The sequence below is a fragment of the Schistocerca cancellata genome, chromosome 7 (assembly GCF_023864275.1).
Source record: "Schistocerca cancellata isolate TAMUIC-IGC-003103 chromosome 7, iqSchCanc2.1, whole genome shotgun sequence".
NCBI classification, from domain to species: Eukaryota; Metazoa; Arthropoda; class Insecta; order Orthoptera; family Acrididae; genus Schistocerca; species Schistocerca cancellata.
The window spans coordinates 596,599,511-596,606,007 of NC_064632.1; positions in this window are offsets into that span (position 1 = coordinate 596,599,511).

A 6,497-nucleotide genomic window follows, 5' to 3' on the forward strand; every position below is an offset into this window, starting at 1 on the left:
CTCATATTATTATTGCTTGTTAAGAGGACACCTAAATCATGGAAGCAGCAGACAGCATCAAAATATTTATTAGATGCTTCCAGGTCATGCGGTGTTCTTCTTGCCTTAGAATTAGCCATCATCATGTATTTGGTCTTGTTTTCATTAACTGTTCATTCCAGTTTTTGCTCCTTCTGGTTTCATTATTTCATACATTTTTTTAAGGGTGTATCCATCTCTTTCCACAATTGGAGGTTAGTATTAAGTAAAATTTGAAGACAGTGTAGTGAACATTAGTATGTTCATAAGTAAATAAGTTTTAGAATGATCATAATAGTTGATAGTTCTAATGTTACAAACAACATTATTTTATTGATTTTTCAGAGTTTTCATTGTAAGATTTGTGACATCCGCTGGACATCGTGATTAAGGGTTTCCATAAATCACTCAAATGCTGGCAGAGCCCATTTCCTTTCTTCCCCTCTACAATCTATGTTGGTGCTCCATCTCTGGAAACCTGTTGAACGGGATGGTAAATTCTGATATTTCTTCATTTTCTTTTTTCAGTGTTCCTAATATAAACGTGAATGTTCCACTTTGTGGGAAACCTTGTGCATAATGTGCAAACATACTGCATTTTTTTATATATCTTGGGCAGTAAATGAAGACCAAAAGAAAAGTAGTTTCTACTGAATGGAAGAGGCTTTTTACAATATGTGGCAGCCAGTTTGCTCCACTAATGTATTTGTTTATAAAGTGCTTGACTTCAATAGGTCCCATAAGAAAAATGTGCAATTTACTGAACCCCAATAATATTGGAAACTAAGACTGTGTGGCACAAGTTCAAATTTAATAACATTTTCAAGTCTTTGATATATCAAAATTTTTAGTTTTTTAATTGCTCCTGAATAATGTAACTATCCAAAAATACTTTTAAAATGCTTTATTTGAGTACCTTAACCAGTTTTGGGGTACCATGCCCATCTTCAGATGGCTAACGTTTTCAGTTTCATTCTGGTCAGCAGCATACTGTCAGCCTCTGGGCTGCATAAGAATATATCAATATTTAGAGGTACTTTATACGTAATTTTATTAATAGAAACAAGCTTATGTGCCTGCACGTATTTAGATAAATGTTGAAATAGTTTTATGCATTCACATGTGTACCAGTGGATGATGATTGGTTTTGTTGTAGTCCTTACAGTTAACAGAGGCAGTGTATACACTGCTGCATTGCTAACAACTCATATGTTGCAAATAAATCATCATGGCATACTTAATAATACTCTTAATGCCACATAAAGTGTCACATATTTGCTTCATATTAGACATTTTTGTTTACAATGTAAAAAGTATCGATTAAATAAAGATATAAAGATGTCATTTACTCCAACTGAGCAAAGATGTAACGAAGCAATGATGATTTGTGGGGTGTTAAACATGCAAAATGTTAATAACAGAAAAATGCTTGTAGTCAAAGAGTAAACATATTATTGAATGGAAATTTTCATGAAAAATTGTAAAGCCACCAGATTGCATAATATAAATTACACATATGTACACACATTTACATATATAGAACTTAAAATGATCCTTAAACCTTACAGGTTAATTGAGGGAAATACAAAATGAGGATGTGACGATATAGTTCTAGTTCCTCCCAGTGATCTATTATCTTGCACGTATTTGTGGTATGTGATATCCCAAGTTATCTTCAATGTTAGTGTGTCTTTATTAATCCCTGTGAGTGGGTGGCTACTGCAGATTTACTGGTGCTCCAAGTTTTTTAGTTTAAATGCATCAGTGTGTTCAGAGTATCTTATTGTAAAGCTTCTTCCAGTCTGCCCAAGATAGAAGCTGGGGCAATTGCCACAATAAGTGTTGTAAATACTTGAATTTTCAAGGTTGAGGTCATGATTTAGAAGCTGAAGAATATGTTGCACAATGTTTTCAATTTTTTATGTCTGGGTCCCATTTATCTTAAAATACAGTGTTTCACTTATTTAAATCACTAAACTTCTATTTATTTTTAATGCTGTCAACCAGGACCCAGTCCCTGAGTGGAGAAAATCCCCATCCCAGTCGGGAATCGACCCCGCACCCGTAGGACGACAATCCGTCACGCTCACCACTCAGCTACTGGGGTGAACAGAAAATGGCAATAAGACAAGAACATATATTGTGTTGTAAGATAATTAGTTGTACACATACCTCGTAATCCCAGCTGTTTGTGAGTGGAAAGCAGTCACTCAAGTGTATGTACTCAGCTGTAATTGCGGGATAGAGTCTACTGCTGTGGGAATGAAAATATACAACTACTTAAGCCTATTGTTCATGTTTTTCTCTGGTATAGTGGAGGTTATCAGGTCTCTAACCACTTACAAATGGATATGTAATAATTCTTCCTCAGCTGATTAACTTTTAGTTGTTTATTATGCCATGAATAGTACTTGGATGAGTGGTCCCTCTAGCAGGCCCAATAGGCTCTTCCATAATCTAACAGTAAAATCCAGTCATCAGTCATTTGTTGACCACCTTGCACAATTGAGAATTCAGTTAGGTTATGATCACTTGTGATCAATCCATCTAGTACATGGCAATTCACCACTCTATTGCCTATGTTCTCTGTAGTCAGAGTTACATCTGTGAGATGCAACTCCTGCTCTACTTCTATAAGTTGGTGGAACAGAGGAAAATGATATTTCCACTCACAAATACCGATGTCTGTGATGTAACAGATTCCAAATCATCCCTATAATTTACAAAGTCAACTAAGGTGTTTCTCATTTCTAGAGAACTGGCAAATGTGTCTTCCACATGCTAGACACACACATCACAATCGATCTTTTATCACCCAAATAAAGTAGTAAAATGGGAAGAAGCAGTCAACCAAACAATTTACATGGGAGGGAACAATGGCCCAGCACAAACACGTCCTTATTGCATCTTGTCAAATTTCCACTTGATCACGAAAGCTGCCCAACACATACTAAGTATTAGTTCACTATTCAACTGTCTAGAGGACAATACGGTTAAGTCAGCTACATTCCTACACTCCAACAGGCCTCTCCATTTGGACGGTTTCTACCATTAACAGGAAACGTGAATCATTCCCATCATCGGTGCTGCATGCCAAGCAAGCACAGGTAGAATCATCGTAGGAAACTGGTCACATATATGTTTTATCATTGTATTTACAACCTAATGTTACGATTGTGGTCTCAGTTGAATGACATTCGACAATGAGCGAAGTATCAGAAGTAAACCCTGCTGATGGCTGTGGCTCTGGAAATAGAAATATCTGCACCATTCTTATGACTTGATGTACTCTTCACTTTGCTGTTACAGTACTCCACGCCGAATCCATATCTTCCTTACAACTGGACATAGTCATTTCCTTTGCACATGTTAGAACACAACACATACTTTATAAGCCTGATGCTCTAGGTGAACCTATCACACACCACCTACTACTAAGTATAATACTTCACCAATAAATGACTGCAGACGATACAAAATAATACTGACCGAAAATCAACAGTGGGTGGACATGTCTCATAAGTTTTTCTTGCGAGTGCTACCACCGTGTCTTAGAAAGAGAGGTGTAATCGTCTTACATACCGCTATATGTTAAAATAAATAAAAAATAAAAAACCCATATTACCATCACAAGCCGTCTTGTTTCTTCAGGTGCACACAAGTATCCATGTTAAAAGCTATACCGGCTTTATAAATCCATGTATGGCATTACCTATGAATGACTTGGTTTTTCCAGACAACTACCATGACACTGAATGTAGACGGTGATTGACAGAGTGTACATTATCACACCAGTAGTGTGGTTACACGCCGCCGATGGTGCACCCTCCTAATAAAATTATCGAATTTTGAAAGTGATTCAGCTAAGGAGCGTGGTATGAAACAGACATCTGGAACCCCCTCATGTTGCTGCCACTAGATATTTCTCCAGTATTTGTAACACTTTCTTTCTCGATGTCGTATCATATTTTTGGCACTCTCATATCTCGAAATGAGCCACCTTTCTCGAACCTATCTGCAACAGTAAAATTCCAACATCGTTTTAGGTAGGCCCTATGCATCTTGCAACTACCCCTCAGACTTTGCGCTACCATCCCTGCAACTTTGCTCATGTGATCGTTCCAATGTAAGTTGGAACCGATAAGTCAGAGAAAGGCATATCTACCACCTCCTGCAACCTGTGTAGAAACAGGCAAAGCTGAGTTACTGTGACAGATCTGTGTTTTGACCATTCAACGGAAATGAAGCCTGCTTATGCAACATGAGGTAGTATAAAAGATAGTACAGCAACTGGGGGAAGGACGTGGATTTTGCTACTGCATTGTGGTGTTTCTCCAAACTACAAGCAGGTACTACAGATCCACGTCCCTCAGGGTCCATTCACACCTATCACCCCAACATTCTATCATCATTATGCTGTTCCATCCACCAGAGACAAATTACGAACTATAAAAGCTCCACTAACTTCATCCGACAGAGAACTCGATAAGATTATTACCACATCTCTATCCTCGCATATATCGAAAACAACTACCACATGCGTGCCGGCATCCACCACATCTGTGATCCTATTAAATATACAGGTACTGAATCCACTCCACAGACCAGTTTAGTTTCATCATGTGTACTGTGGGAGGATGACCGTATCCCACAGACTATACTGTAAGTCGCAAGAGACGCTCCCTGTGACCCCGTGTCATTGTTTAAAACTTTTTTTCCTGCTGTGACACACCCTGTACACTGCCATACATTTTTGTGGTATATGTATGAATGATTTAAGAGGACTGATTTTGTATGGCACAGGATACGAATTGTATGTTTACTACATTGACATGGTACGTGGTGATATATTGCTGGGTTGGAGATCGGTTTCACACTCTAATATTCAGGTTCCTGTCCTCAGTGGGAGAATAATGTAATTGAGTGACAGTCTTTCCATGTTTGACGATATGTAGGGCACTTTGCATGGTTTAGTCATTGGTGCAATATGGGGATCAGTGTAAAATAGTTTTTTGCCACTGAAAGTCTCGTGTGCAGAAAGAAAAGAAAGGCAGACAGTGCTTCCACCCCCATTCATTCACAAGACATCCTTTGTACTGGGATGTAGTAGTCTTTACATAGCAGTGAGAACGTTTGCGTATGTTGAAAGCAGGAAGGATAACACACAATGGACGGGATGCCACGTTAGGACTGCTAGGAAGTACGAATTCACATTTTCCTGGTTGTTCTATTTATAGTGATGATGATTACAGTACATCAACCTGCGTCATTGATGTCTTTCTGAGCATTACACCTGTGGGTGCGGTATTCATTATCACATGTAATGCCTGACGCCTGTCCTTCATAACACTTGTTTGAGAGAATCTTGGCAGGATGCAGCACCTTCCAGAAGTGCTGATTGTAAGACTTTGTCAGATAATTTCCTAGGACTGAGGAGAATCGGGACATATGGCTGGTGTGAGTGTAGGCATACCATAATTTTTTTGGGCACCGTACAGATATAAAATATAACTGCACTGTTTGTGTAAAATGTGTATATATTGCAGTGTAAACTTACTGTGGCATGACTAGAGAAGATGGGTGTGTGTCCTATCGTGAGGGTCGTATAGATTCAGCACATCGATAACCGTGAGGGTCTGAGAGAGATCTTATATGTGGAAAATTATGTGCGATACAGATACTGAGATTTGTTCCAGAACCACAGTCGTCAAGAGAACATTACCTGTACATCAGTGTCAGACTGTAGCAGCAATTGTTATATTTAATTGTAGTTACACTGGTAAATATGTTCCTGGCTTCCAATATTCTTGTGAGTCTTGTATTTATTTGATGATCTGTAGACAACTTTTGAGGGTTTAACTGTCAGTGCAATTTAGCGATCTGTGCAAATTGATTTTACCGCTGAAAGTCTCATCTGCAGAAAACAATGGCAAACGGTGCTCCCACTTGACCCGCACCACAGCTATGCGTCATTGCACTAGCAACAGTAAACACGCAGGCATTCCAGGGTTTGGCTTGGTGCTTATTTAGATTGACATGTAACATCACTGTAACACTTGAAGAAGTTTCACATGCCGTCGGCAGCGGAATGAGTGAGATGGCTCATGCTGGCTTGAGTCTGGCGATGGTTAGCAGCAGCGTCAACACGTGCGTGTCCTTGGAGCGTCTGCACTCTCCAAATATGTCTTCTCTGACATCTGGTCGCGTCAGCAACTGTGCCTAGGTCAACATGTATTTCTAGAGGAACTTCTCAGGTATCAAGTATGAGAGGGATATCACTACCTCATGCTTGTGGGACCCAAATGGGCACCTGCGCGTCACTTCGTAGGGGGTGCCAGTGCATCCCGACTTCTGGGAGCGTGTGCGGTAACCTCCTGTGCGAACCAGTGGACAGGGGGCGGCATGCGGTGCCTGCGTACATTGTTTGCGTGTCTGTTGCATTATTTTGTGAGCAGGTCTGTAGGCTGTGGTATGTATTA